This window comes from Microtus oregoni, unplaced genomic scaffold, assembly GCF_018167655.1.
Source record: "Microtus oregoni isolate MIOR12 unplaced genomic scaffold, Mior012 000006F_ref0000085, whole genome shotgun sequence".
Taxonomy (NCBI): domain Eukaryota; kingdom Metazoa; phylum Chordata; class Mammalia; order Rodentia; family Cricetidae; genus Microtus; species Microtus oregoni.
The window spans coordinates 38,814,812-38,830,265 of NW_024543065.1; the positions used below are offsets into that span (position 1 = coordinate 38,814,812).

General features: G+C 37.2%; 1 pseudogene; it reads right to left on the bottom strand.

Moving 5' to 3' along the window:
- Positions 1-6,446: 6,446 nt before the first annotated feature.
- On the bottom strand, positions 6,447-15,196 carry LOC121449789 (annotated as a pseudogene).
- Between the last annotated feature and the right edge of the window lie 258 nt (positions 15,197-15,454).

Below are 15,454 nucleotides of genomic sequence, written 5' to 3' on the forward strand. Positions count from 1 at the left end.
TAGCATCAGTCTTACCGGGAAAGATTCTAACCTAAATCCATCCTGGGCCGGAGCTTCATCGCGTGTGCCCCAGAGAGCAGAGCTGTTGAGTCTGTCCGGGAGAGGGGAGCATGGCGTCTCTGAGCTCACTTCCTCTTCCTCCCAGCATTCTGTTCTGTTTACTCCTCCCACCTATGTTTTAACCTATCAGGGCCAAGCAGTTTCTTTATTGCTTAACCAATGAAATCAACAGATTGATATATGACACTCCCACATCAGTGTGTGCCATCACTGCCTGGTCTATAAGGCTGACTAGTGTGCCTACTTTTGCATGCTGATCTTCAAGCAAGCTTTATTTATTAAAATAAAAATAAAACATACTATATTTCCTCTTTTTGTCTAAAATTAAAAAGAGTATGATTAATATAATAAAAACTATGTACAATAAGTACAATAACTATATTCAATATATACAGGTAATAAGTACAATATCAATGCCTAATCCATTAGACAAATTTAGAGGAAATACTCCATTATCTATTCTATAATGGTGAGTCCAAGAGGTTGTATCGAATTCACTTTCTGATATAATTTCCATTATCAAATAATATTACAATGTCTCTCAACCTTTTACATTTTACATCTCTTTAGTGACTTTCTTTTCTGAGTCTTGTAAACAAGGAAAACTGTAACTATAACTATCTGGTCTTCAATGACCTCAGAGACTCTAGAAGTTAATAATATTAACTGAGTAAACAGGATATGCAAGCAAGTGATTTCCAAAATATGTGAGAAATAAGAGAAATAGCTGGTTGCCTGGACAGGCACCCACTGGTCCTCTGCAATGTTGGAGCATACATCTTCAGCCTAAAGGTCTAGAACATTTGACGGGCTTTTCTATTAAAATAGGATTTTTGGAGGATGGTTCTACCTTGTCTTGGCAAGGTTTGACAGTCACTCTCTTTTGTGTCCTGCTCGTCCAATTAGGACAGCATGCTGTCAGTAGTCAAGGCAAGGACATTTTCTTACCTAGTGGCTAGCTTTTGCCACAAAAAAGTAAGTTCCATATGGAGTTTCTTTGGTGCCCATCATTATCCCATGTAGATTGGTGCTACCAGGAACAGACATGTCTCATTGTCATAAAATGAACCTATGTTATTAAAAAATCTTAAATGCCATATTCTGTAGATCTCTGAATTGTTTGAATATGTCCTGTCTACCTAAAATATATCTCTCATTGACCTTGAAAACATACCTAATATGACTACAAGTTTAATTGTAACAGGTGACAAATTTGATAACCTACATTTTCTTATTACTCTAAAGAGTTAGTATTAATAACTTTAAAGAACTAGAAATTTATATTACATTGTTAAATAAGCTGTATAGATACGATTTCTTGAACAAGATTAGAAACATATTACAGTATGTTTTAACAAAATTAATCTCAAATTTGTATCAATATACTAAGTTTGTATATAATATACTAAAGTCCAATCCAATTTTTAATACTAATAGTTGCTTTTTAAAAGCAGATTCTATAATCTACCTTTCTATCTTATAGTATTTATAACTTCACATTTTTTTCAGAGTAGGTTCAATAATCTACCCTTTAATTCTATCATATCTATACCCCCTTTGTTCTTTTCAAAACAAGAACTCTGAATCTAATTTCCCTTGTTCAACTTTCCTCCTGACAGTAACCAATACAATTCGTAACCAACCCTGCAAAACAATTACAAATATCCATAACCCATTGAATGACCAAATACCACTCACCCTACCTCTTGTGAACGTGGACTTCATATTCTTAAATTTACTTACTGATGTCTTGGGGGAAATGGCATCTTTAGGAAATCCTGAAAAGAAAACTTTGGGCTAATTGTCAAGTCCTGGGAGAGATAGTTTTGTCATTTTTTTTTTGTCTAGTCTGTGTGTAATGGGAAAGTGCAAGCCTTGTCTCAAGTCCCACCAGAGTAGTCTGTGAGGCTGCATCATCTTAAACTAGCCACTTTGAAATCATTCTGAGCAGTTTTTAGGACAAAAGCCGATCTTTGGGTGGTGATTTTCAGATTAATAATATAGTCGTGGAGGAATTATAATTGTGGGGTCCCATCCTCCTTATGGAAACTTCAACATTCTCTGTTAAACATGGTCATGGTTCATGTCAGAAAACTATTGACAGAAACTCAAACCTGAAATAATGTACATGAGATTTTTTTCTAGAATTTGTATGCTATGTGAATTTTAATATCATAAAAAGTTTAAATATATATCAATTATATAACCTATAAAATATTTACACATTAAGAAAAGTGGTCAAAAGTCAATATATAACCAAAGTTTTATTAGAATAGTGTCTATAAAATGGCCCTTAAATACTTGTTTTTCTTCTGTCCCATATCAGGTGACTCTTCTGACATGACACAGAGATTTTGAATTACACTTTAATAAGCATTCTTGGGTTTAGAGAAGGAAAGAGCCACCCTCCATTCGAAAGCCAGCTTTGATCTTTAACTGGGCTGGGACAACAAAAGACCGCTTGCATTATATGTATGTAGAGAATAGCAGAAGCAGACATTTAGGAAGATTTATGAAATTTTATTCTATTAGAAATAGAATGGGATGGTTGGGATGGAGGAAGGGTGGATATGGGAGCAGGGAAATATATATCTTAATTAAGGGAGCCATTTTAGGGTTGGCAAGAGACTTGACTCTAGAGGTGTCCCCAGGTGTCCATGGAGATGTCACCAGCTAGCTCCTTGGACAGCTGAGGAGAGGGAGCATGAAATGGCCCTATCCTATAGCCAAACTGATGAATATCTTGCATATCACCATAGAACCTTCATCTGGCGATGGATGGAGATAGAAACAGAGACCCACATTGGAGCACTGGACTGAGCTTCCAAAATCCAAATGAGGAGCAGAAGGAGGGAGAACATGAGCAGGGAAATCAGGACCGCGAGAGGGTGCACCACCCACTGTGACAGTGGGGCTGATCTAATGGGAGCTCAACAAGGCCAGCTGTACTGGGACCGATGAAACATGTGATCAAACCAGACTCTCTGAACGTGGTGGTCAATGAGGGCGGACTGAGAAGCCAAGGACAATGGCACGGGGTTTTGATCCTACTGCGTGTACTGGCTTTGTGGGAACCTAGTCTGTTTGGATGCTCACCTTCCTAGACCTGGATGAAGGAGGGAGGACCTTGGACTTCTCACAGGGCAGGGAACCCTGACTGCTCTTCGGACTGGAAAGGGAGAGGGAGAGGAGTGGGGGGAGGGAGATGGAAATGGGAGGCTGGGAGGAGGAGGAAATTTTTTCATTTATTTATTTATTCATTCATTCATTCATTCATTTATTAAAGATTTCTGTCTCTTCCCTGCCACCGCCTCCCATATCCCTCCCCCTCCCCCAATCAACTCCCCCTCTCTCATCAGCCTGAAGAGCAGACCGGGTACCCTGCCCTGTGGGAAGTCCAAGGACCTCCCACCTCCTTCCAGGTCTAGTAAGGTGAACATCCAAACAGCTTAGGCTCCCCCAAAGCCTGTATGTGCAGTAGGATCAAAACCCAGTGCCATTGTTCTTGACTTCTCAGAAGTCCTCATTGTCCGCTATGTTCAGCGAGTCCGGTTTTTATCCCATGCTTATTCGGACCCAGTCCATCTGGCCTTGGTGAGTTCCCGATAGATCATCCCCATTGTCTCAGTATATGGGTGCACGCTCGCGGTCCTGAGTTCCTTGCTCGTGCTCTCTCTCTGCTCCTGATTTGGACCTTGGGATTTCGGTCCGGTGCTCCAATGTGGGTCTCTGTCTCTGTCTCCTTTCATTGCCTGATGAAGATTAATATCCAGGAGGATGACTATGTGTTTATCTTTGGGTTCACCTTCTTATTTAGCTTCTCTAGGATCATGAATTATAGGCTCGATGTCCTTTATTTATGGCTAGAAACCAATGATGAGTGAGAACATCCCATGCTCCTCTTTTTGGGTCTGGCTTACCTCACTCAGGATAGTGTTTTCTATTTCCATCCATTTGTATGCAAAATTCAAGAAGTCCTTGTTTTTTACTGCTGAATAGTACTCTAATATGTATATATTCCATACTTTCTTCATCCATTCTTCCATTGAAGGGCATCTAGGTTGTTTCCAGGTTCTGGCTATTACAAACAATGCTGCTATGAACATAGTAGAGCATATACGTTTGTTGTATGATAGGGCATGCCTTGGGTATGCTCAACTTCCTTAGCGGTCAGGGAAATGCAAATCAAGACAACTCTAAGATACCATCTTACACCTGTCAGAATGGCTAAAATCAAAACCACCAATGATAACCTTTGCTGGAGAGGTTGTGGAGAAAGTGGTACACTCATCCATTGCTGGTGGGAATGCAAACTTGTGCAACCACTTTGGAAAGCATTGTGGTGGTTTCTCAGGAAATTCGGGATCATCCTACCCCTGGACCCAGCAATACCACTCTTGAGGCGGAAATTTTTAATAAAAAATTAAATAAATAAAAAAACTATAAAATTTTAAGGAAAGTTTTGAGTTTGGATAAATGGAATATGAATAATAAAAACTATGCATGGTAAGGTACTACCTCCTCCAAGCAGCTTGTCTTGTCTTGTCTGGTCCAGGCAGGTTAACTGGTGTTTGCTTCATGGCTGATCTGAGCATCGTTTGTGTATCTCAGCTTGTCTTACAGTGTTGGCATACTTTATTGATTATATATGCTTTAGGCAAGTGGGCACTAGTGAAATCTTACCAGTTTTTGTGACTTCTTAGAGCTACTGTGTTTTCTGTTTCTGACTTTCTCTACAGGATGGACTATTTCACCTTCCTCTATAATTGTGATACTCAACTCTTGTGTCAGCACTCCTTTAGTGTCACATATAAAATATTCTGCATATCAGATATTTACATTATAATTCATAACAGTAGTAATATTATACTTATAAAGTAGAATAAGAATAATTTACATTATAATTCATAACAGTAGTAATATTATACTTATAAAGTAGAATAAGAATAATTTACATTATAATTCATAACAGTAGTAAGATTATACTTATAAAGTAGAATAAGAATAATTTTACATTGTGTGTACACTACAACATGAGGAACATTATCAAAGTATCACAACATTAAGAAAGTTGAGAACTACTACCTTGAATAATCCTATTCCCTTATATCTCTTAATATCCTATGTTTTCAGGAACATCCTACAAGATGAGGCATTTGAATCACATAGAAAATTGATTCACAGTAAACTCTTTTGGGCATGAAGTTTAAGGCTTTGTCATCTTACCAGTGATAACTTGCCCACCATGTTCACTGTTGCTTTATATGATTCTCTATGAGTGTATCTAGCATACAGAATCAACTTTGATGTCCATCCCCTTACACATGGGTAAATAAAAATGTGGGCCCTAGCTTTAAACTTGTTGCTTTTTGTGTTCAAGCAACATTATGTGTAGAAACCAAGAATCCAGGAATGGACCTTTTGTGGGGAAATGCAGGAAGAGAGGATGGAAAGTAGAATATAGGTGATATGAAATTAGAAACTGAGCAGAATATTTCAAATTTGTGGTGCAGGAATGGAGAAGAGAGGGGACTAGTATAAGGTCAACCCAAATGCGCTGTGCATGAAGAACGTACTTGAGAACCTATTACTTTGCAACCCAAGTAAAAAGTACAATAAGAGAGGAAAGTAGAACACAAGTGCTATAAAAGTTTGGGACAATGTTTGCTAGATGTTCAATTGGAGATGTAGGAGGAAAAGAGGTGGAGTGGATGGGTTAACCAAAAGGAAGGATGCAGAAAGCAGCCACATGAAATCCCACTATCTTACAAGCTAATAGAAAGTATAATTTTAAACATTGAACAGTGGTATCCCACATGGGTAAATAATGCTCCTCTCACTCTTGGTGGTATTAAATGGAACTCTCTGTACCAAGTACTAATTATCTGTCTAGGAAAGACCTTGGGGATTTTAAAGCTATTTGTGAGCATACCTGTGACGTTAAATGCTGGGATTTAAGACATTTATCACTTTGCGTGGTATTATTATCAATAATTGAATGTTGAACAAGGTAAATGGTTTAATCACAATTATTTTTAGGGGCTGGCAAGATGATTCAAGTGGGCAAAGCACTGGTTGTTTCAGAGGACCAGCATTAAATTCTCAACATTTACACAATAGCTCACACCTGCTTTTATTTTATTTACTCTTTCAAGGATCAGACATCAAACTGACATACAGTTCACAGAAAGTCTTATATACAAAGCACCCATGCACATAAAGAATAATTCACATAGTTCATATTGCAGGATTTTATTTGAATATAAGTTCTGTGATATTTTATAAGATTTAACACTTCATTAAAGGCTTTCACATGTTCCCTATCTTTATGTTTCTATTATGTACACTTGGAATTTGTAAGTCAAGAATACCATGAAAATGCTATGTCACTTGATGTACAATGGTGTTTTCTGTGCAGTATGAAGTTTCTGATGTCTTCTAACATTTGAAAGGTGGACAGAGGATATTCCAAAGTCAACACATTTGTGAAGTTTCTCTCCAGTATGAATTTTCTGATGTGCTCTAAGATATGAGCAGTCAGTAAAAGACGTGTCACATCCTGTACATCTCTAATGTCTCTCTTCAGTGAGAATTCTCTGATGTGTTATAAGGTTTTACATGCATGTAAAGATTTGTCACGTGTCAGACATTTACAAGGTTACTCTCCAATAGAAAGTTTCTGATGTCTGCTAAGATGTGAAATGTGGTTAAAGAATAGGTCACAGTCTTTGCTTACATAAGGTTTCTCTCCAGTATGACATTTTCTGATGTTGTCTAATATATGAGCATGTATTTAAAGATTTTTCACATTCCCTACCCAGTATCTCTTCAGTATGTATTTTCTGATGTTCTCTAAGAGTTGAATGTGTAGACAAAGATTTGCCCCACTTCTTACATCTGTAATATCTCTCTCCAGTATGAACTCTCTGGTGTCTTCAAAATATGAATTCTGGATAAAGGACCTGTCTCATTCTCCACATTTGTAAGCTTTCTTGCCAGTATGAATTTTCCAGTGTTTTCTAAGGTCTGAGACTGTAAAAAAGTCTTGTCATTTTCCTTACATTTATAAAGTTTTTCACCAGTGTGGATTCTGTAATGGTTTTTAACATGTATTATTTCAAGAAAGGACTTTCCACATTCCTTTCATTTGTAAGATTTCTCCCCAGTATGAAGTTTTTGATGTGTTTTAAGACTTGAAAGCTGGGTAAAGAATTTTTTACAGACATTGCACTTGAAGGGTTTCTCTCCAGTATGAATTCTCTGATGCTTTGTAAGAGTTGACTTCACAGTAAAGGATTTGTGACATTCTTGACATGTGTAAGGTTTCTCTCCAGTATGGATTCTCTGATGCTTTGTGAGTGTTGACTTCAGTGTAAAGGATTTGTCACATTCCTTACACATGTAAGGTCTCTGTCCAGTATGAACTCTCTGATGGCTTCTAAGATATGAGTTTAGAGTAAAGAATTTGTCACATACTTCACATTTGTAAGGTTTTTCATCAGTGTGGATTCTGTAATGGTTTTTAAGATGTGATATCTCAAGAAAGGACTTATTACATTCTTTGCATTTGTAAGATTTCTCTTTAGTATGAAGTATTTGATGCCCTTTAAGAGTTGAGGCCCGGGTAAAGGATTTTTCACAAACTTTGCACTTGTAGGGTTTCTCTCCAGTATGATATCTCTGATGCCTGGTAAGATCTGACTTTACATAAAAGGATCTGTCACACTCTTTACATTTGTAAGGCTTCTCTCCAGTATGAATTCTTTGATGCAGTGTAAGAGTTGACTTCAGATTAAAGGATTTGCCACATTTCTTACAGGTATAAGGCTTTTCTCCAGTATGAATTCTCTGATGCCTTATGAGATTTGACTTCACATTAAAGTATTTGTCACATGCTTCACATTTATAAGGCTTCTCCCCGGTATGAATTCTCTGATGTACAGTGAGACTTGAGGCAGTACTGAAGCATTTCCTGCATTTTCCACACTGGTGTGTTTTCTCTCCAATGTAGACTGGTTGTTGCAAAAGACTGCCTGTAGTGTCAAAATAGTCATCATATTCTCCCTGTCTGTGCTCTTTCTTTGCAGTGTAGAGTCTGTGATCTGGGTTAATGTTGGAGCACAAATTTAAGGATGCCTCAGACTCTTTAGAATTGCAAGGTTCTTCTCCAGTGTGCATGCTTTCATGTCTTTCTGGGTTTGATGAATCAATAGAGGCATCCCTGTACCTGTTGCATCTGTAGTTATTAGAGTTTTCTGTAGTTTCACTTGTTCTATAAAGTGCACATGTAGAGGGGTCATGAAGCATTTTGTCATGCTCCTCACACTGACAAGTCTGCTTTTCAGTCTTCATGTGTTGTTGGGTATGATCATATAGGTAATAGTTCTCTGGAAAATAAGTACAACCATATTAATGGAACTTGTTACTTGATTAACTATTTGGTCAATGATTGTCTCGCTAAGTTCTTGGTTAAAATAAGTCAACCAGCAACTACTGAGATATTTCCCGTTCACTGTAACTGAATGTATTCTCACAAAACCTTGACAGCCTTCAAAGATCTTTGAATCATAATAGATATCTGTTCCTTTAAAAAAATACCTTACACATAAGATAGATCAGAAAATTGAGAATCAAAAATTAGCTTTGGGATTAAGCTCATTGATTGATTCAATTCTTAATAAATTCAATTCTGAATCTGTCTCTCTATGTTTAAATATTTTTTCTCAGAAATTGGTGAGTACAGTTTAATCCAATCCCAAATTCACAGTATTTAACTTAACTACGTGATAGGCATTAAAGATTACTATTCAGAAGACCCAGATACATTAAACATTAAATTCTTACTTAAATGCATCACAGCATTTATTTTTCTCTCTAGAAAAACAAATGAGATTTTTCAAAAGGAATGGAGGCAAACCAAGTATTTTGCCAGACACAAGAGGCCCAGTTCATCTGAAGCATGGCTGTCATGGGCAGTTATTGCTTATTTCTATCCTTCACTATCTGAGGTCCACACGCTGCTGTTTTTAACTTTCCACATGTGGTTATTCTCAAGTCTAGTCTATACACAAACTCCTGAGAGTATTTTCTAGAAGAATGTCTGTTTATCCTCCTCTGGGAAGAAAACAAAGGATGGAATGTAAAAGTAGACATCAAGGATGTTGGTTAAAGAATAATCCTACATCATGTACCCACATTATTCATAAAATTATTCTAATCTGATGTCAGGATAGTCAAATAAAATGCATTTTGTACTAATATTAACATAATAATTCAGGTGTAATAAGTACCTGTTCTAATCATTGCAACAAACATGATGCATCCTGAGATCAGGAAACTACACTAAATTATATGATTAGAAATCCTTTCAAGTGGAATTGAATATTGCAAAAATGTTCTCAGTTCTTGCTTTCTCTTTCACCCAAAGCCATCACTATCATCTTGTTCATTCCCTAGCCCACCCTACTGTACCTTCTCCTCTCTACATTCCGGGGGAATCTCACTTGTTCCAGAGCTACCATGCCTACAATTCACGTGTCCTATGAGGTGGCCCATGATCCATGCTAGAATGTTTAGAAAAATACAGAAGTATAATACAATATTGTTCTCAGTATATGAAGAGAATGCAAAGTAGAAGAATCTAGGAATAATTTCTGTCTGGTATTTCCCTGAATCTTCAGTATTTTTGTAGGGGAATTTTAAAGTTTCACATCTTGAGATTTTTCTCACAATTAAAATCATGTCAAATTCAGGCTGGGCAGTGGTGGGACACACCTTTAATCCCAGCATCAGAAGGCAGAGTCAGGCAGATCTCTCTGAGTTCGAGGTCAGCCTGGTCTACAGAGCAAGTTCTAGTACAGTCTCCAAAGATATAGAGAAACCCTGTCTCAGAAAACAATAGAAAAGAAACGAAAACAAACAAAAAACCAAACATGTCAAATTCAACAGTGAATATGGAGCCTTAAGATATGGATGTATATATATATATATATATATATATATATATATATATGTAGATAAGATAATATATGACTAAGTTTCTAAATGCATTGAGGAATCAAAATGAGGAGTGTTTGACAAGACTAACATGGAAAATGAAAAGAAAAAAAATCAAATACCATGAAAACATTTTATTCCCTACTACCAATCTTTGCCTAGTATCCTGTTTGTTTTTTTCCCATACAGATTAGCAGAGGGTTTACAACCTATAATGCCAGTATATACAAGAGATTAATTAGTTAAGAGTTCTACAAGAAAAATGTTCTTACCCACAGAGACCAGGTTGCTGTAATTCTCCAACATCACATTAAGGTACAACATCCTCTGAGAAGTGTCCAGGCATTCCCACTCCTTTTGGGAGAAGTACACAGTTACATCCTTGAATGTCAGCAGACCCTGAAATAAAATAGTTGTTTGACAATGTGTTACCAGACAGAGTGCTCTCCTTGATGTTAGTAGGCTTGAGGAAATTGGGGATGTAAATGATGAAGACAATTACTTAAGCAGATGATTTTCATACATTTACATTTTATAATGTATTATCTAACTCTGTGAAAACAGTATGACACAACAGGCTTACAAGCAATATTCACAAAACATACATTTAAGGTCTGGACACAGTTTCCTATGTATTTTGGGTGCTGTGATTATGACCGTCGGGATTCTAGTGTACATGTCTCAGAAGGAAAATTCATTATGATGGAATGTGCTTTAGTTCCTGTACCTGTAGATCACTGCCACTCAATCATTCTGTGGATTCTATTGCCTTACAAGATTCTCAGTTTGTGTGTTTGAAACCTAGGACCCATGCCATCCCATTACATAGCAAGGTGGTAGAAAGTGGAAAGTGGAGATTTCATGGTTGAGTTCATAGGCAACAAATTTTCATTTTTTCACAGTAACAATGAATTTAATAACACTGCATACTATCGATTTTACCATTAACTTATAAGAACAGGCAATCTATGGGATTTATTTTGTAAGCATTTTTGAGCCACTATCAAGCATATAGAAAAATCCACATCATATTTTAAATATTCTAAAAATTCCAAAATAAACAGGGATATGCCAACTTAGAATGAAATAACAATTTCAGAAATTTTGAAGAATAATTCATTTCTGAAGAATTAAAAAATTGACGGAAGTCCTGTTAGAGGATATTTGTTTATACTGCATGAAGGTCTGCCTAAGGTACCTGATTGGTTTAATAAAAAGTTGAATGAGCAATAGCTAGGCAGGAGCTCTAGGGAAAGAGATGAACTCAGGAAGAATCTGGTGTGGAGGGAGACTGTTGATAGAGGTTTCTTTCTTGCCCGGTCTCGCAGTTGTTCAGTCCCAAAGAAATGCACAGAGGTCTATATTGATCATAAACTGGATGGCCTATTAATTAGCTCAGGCTTCTTATTGACCCATAATTGTTGTCTGTGTCAGCCATGTGGCTTTGTACCTTTTGTCAGTGTGGCATTCTCATCCTGCTTCCCCTGTATTGGAGTGAAGACTGACCTTTTCCTCTTCCCAGAATTCTCCTGTTCTGGTCACTCCACATATACTTCCTGCCTGTCACCCTCACTATACATCCTGCCTGATTACTGGCCAATCAGCATGTTATTAAACCAGTACAACTGATAAACCTTTATAGTGTACAAGACCATTGTCCCACAGCAGGAGACACCAAAGTGTCACAGAGCAGATTAGAAGGAAAGAAGAAAAAAAAGGTAGAAATCCACATGACAAAATGTAGATCAAATGAAACAGGTTATTTGAATTATAAGAGTTATTTGAGACAAAGCCTAAGCTAAGATCTCAGCTTTCATAATCAATAGTAATTCTCAGTGTCATTATTGAAGAGCTGGTGGTCCCAAAAAAGAAAGTTCAACTACAATGTCCAAAAACATAAGAAATGATATTTAAGTTGTAGCTAGCATGTACACCTAAGGCTAGCAATTGTAGATGCATTCAAAGTATCATAGATTTCCTGTCAGTAAAGGAAATTCTGTAAATATGTAAATATGAAATTCTGTAAAAAATTTTATCACTTTTCAATGTGTTTCAAATACAGACCTCAAAACAGACTAGGAGAATATTTTAGCTTTTTTGCATCTTAAGTTTAAAGTTTTCATTGTGTTCCTTTTCAATACTTATGCTATATTGTCTAAGAGATTTCAGGTTAGTGTTTATGATTCTTCCTTTATTTCTCTGGAAATGCATAGTGGTGACATATTTTATCTGAGTCACGAGTCAGGAGTGGTAATAGATCTTCTGTCCTCAGTGATTACGCTGCCCACATAAAAGTACACTGATTTATACAGTATTTGGGTCTGCTTAATCTTAGTGCATGGATTTTTGTTGTTTGTTAACAACTCTCATAATAAAATATAAAATATTATCAGTAGTGGAAAATTAAAGGCTTTCAATATCTGACAATAAAACATTTCCAGAAAAGGACATGACCACTGACCTGAGACATTTTTACTGGAGAATCAGCCATTTCTTCTGGTATTTCTTCTTTGAATATCTCTTTCAGGAACAATGAATAGATGGCTTTTGTCCTTTCATATAAGAGGTCAGAAAGAAAAAGGAAAACATTAGTACTGCAAGCTGTACGAGAACAAGAGAACAATGTCAGATCACATAAAAAGACCCAAGACACAGAAGATGTCCAGGTATCCAGACAGTGTTCCCAAATCCAGGAAAGCATGGAATGACATTTAAAATTTGAAGAGACAGTCAGTATCAACAATACTGTTGAAACCAGAAAGGAAATATATCTTCAAACTGATGAAAATATAAGTGCATTTCAAGATAGTCTTGACTTGACATAATCTATGTTATCAAACAGCTTTGCAGACAATAATTGGAGGCAAAATTTCTACAGGAGAATTAGAGGGGTTTTTTTCCATGAGAATAAGGGAAATAATAAATTTCATGTGAAGAATAGTAAAGTCTGGGAACCTGGAAAGAAATCATCCATGGGCAAGACATCAAATCACTAATTGTCCAAGAGAAGGCACAAAACTATTACAAATAACCCATCCAGCAACAACATCAAAAACAAAAGCACTGTGAGTAAAAATGTCACTATCAAAAATCTTGCCACTCTGTAAATTGATATGGAGAATCCTCAATTAAATAAATAGTTCTTCAAGTTAAATATGTCTAGCATGTTGACCCAGTTCTACTTCACAGATGATTGATCAGTCACATTCATTGCCACTCTACTCTCAATAGCTACAAAATGGAACCAACCTAAATGTTTCTCGACTGACAGATGAATACTGAAAATGCGGTACGTATACACTATGGAATACTATTCAGTTGGAAAGAAAATTGAAACCATGAGCTTTTCAGGTAAATAAATTCATCTAGAAAAGATCATATTAAATGAGGTAACCCAGAAAGACAGACATTGCTTGTTCTTTCTCATAGTAAGTTTCGAACTTCAAATGCTCAGATGTGGCTAAACAACCTGGAGTAACTGAAAGTAACCCAAAAAGTAAAAGGAGACCACTGTGGGGTGTGGGAGGAGTGGTTGACAGGGAAATTAGAGCGAACAGTGATCTAAAAAGGGGTAACTGGAAAACTGCTTGGGGTGTGTGCTAATTATGGAGAATGGACAGATATATACAAAGGAAGTAAAATAACAGCAAGGATTTTTTAAAATCATAAGGAATTTTTCTTTTGTCATCTACTAATATGGCCTATAATACATATAAGTCTCTGGAAGCATATACAGTTAGCGTATAAATAAAAATTTCCCATCACAGCTGAAGTTGCTCTTCACAAGAGCCATAGATTTTCTTTCTTCCTTCCTTCCTTTCTTATTTAGTTATTTATTTATTTATTAATTTTTGGATTTTCGAGACAGGGTTTCTCTGTAGCTTTTGGTTCCTGTCCTGGAACTAGCTCTTGTAGACCAGGCTGGCCTCAAACTCACAGAGATCCGCCTGCCTCTGCCTCCTGAGTGCTGGGATTAAAGGCGTGCGCCATAGATTTTCTAAGTAACCACCCCACCCACTTGCTTGGAAATTGTTGGTTACAGATGTCCATGAGATTCCCAAAACTTTACAGGCTGCTGTGGCTGCCCATGTTTGTTTGCCTCATAGATGTAGAAGGCGAGTCTTTATTGTTGAAGAAGCCATGTGCTTCTGTCATGGCCAGAGGACTTGAGATGGACCATTTTAAAAGTTTTCTCCCTGGGACCTAGCTTTATTGGTTTCAGAAGATAGCATTCCTGCTTTTAAAGGAGGGATCTAACCAACAGAGTTACCCAGCAATGGCCATTATGAACCACAACGTTTTCTCCTTAACACTATAAACATAAGGGTACAAGAGTGGGCCACATATATTTCCAGTTTCTAATTGGACTTAATACCTCTTCAACAAGAGAAAAATCATCCTTGTCCTGGAAACCTAGCCTGTTTCTGGTGATTAGTGAAGGCTGAATCTTGGAGAAGAACCTAAATCCACCATGCATCACTCACATGCATAGTCATAAGATTATGTTTGCCTCCTAGTCTCCATTCTTCTGTAGAAAGTCTTCTCAGCTGCAACAGGATAAACCCAAGATCTTTCCCAATGGAAATCTCCAGAATTATTTCTAGTGAAACAGAATATGACAAACTGAATTCTTGTCCTACAGATCCTCATCTCCCTCTCAACACTCCAGGGCTCAGTAGGTGAGCAGGATTACATGATCAATGCATCCAGCACATGGTAAAGAAATTGTTCAGAAAGCAACTGGATTTCTCATGAAGTTCTGTGCTCAGTAGATAAAGATACAGGATTCTACAAGTGATTCCCCAGTTGTCAGGCAGGGCCACAATACTGAAATACTAGAAAGCATTCTCAGCTAGTGCCACTAGAATGCCACTTCCAGTCACAGCTCAGTCAACTCTCAGAGCAGAAATGGAATGGAATAATTGGGATCACAAAAGCATACAAAAAATGAACTAGCGAATGGACCATGGACCAAATTTGATGAAAGTCTTAAATCTAGCAAAGGAAACATGCTTGAGTAGTTTTGCAAAAACCTGAGGAGGTAAAGGGAAACAGCCAGCAAACTATTCTTGCGCACAGAATCCAGACTGCTGCAAATGTGTAACATCCCGTCAAAGCTCTCTGCGTAGTCCTCAGCCATTGCGAACCTTCCTATCCACAGTCACACCACTGGCTCTCAACAGACCACAAAATAAATCCCAGCAGTATTTTTCTTTTAGCACAAATTCAAATTGGTTTTAATAAACCCCTAGTCAGATATTAGAGTAAATGCTGAAAGATCAGAGAAGTCAAGGAGCCAGTCAATGAGTGCAGCTTCTTACCTCTACTGAATCCTCAGGCCAAAAGGGTGAGATCCTGCCTCTAGGAATCCTCAGACTGAGTGGGCTTACCTTGTGTC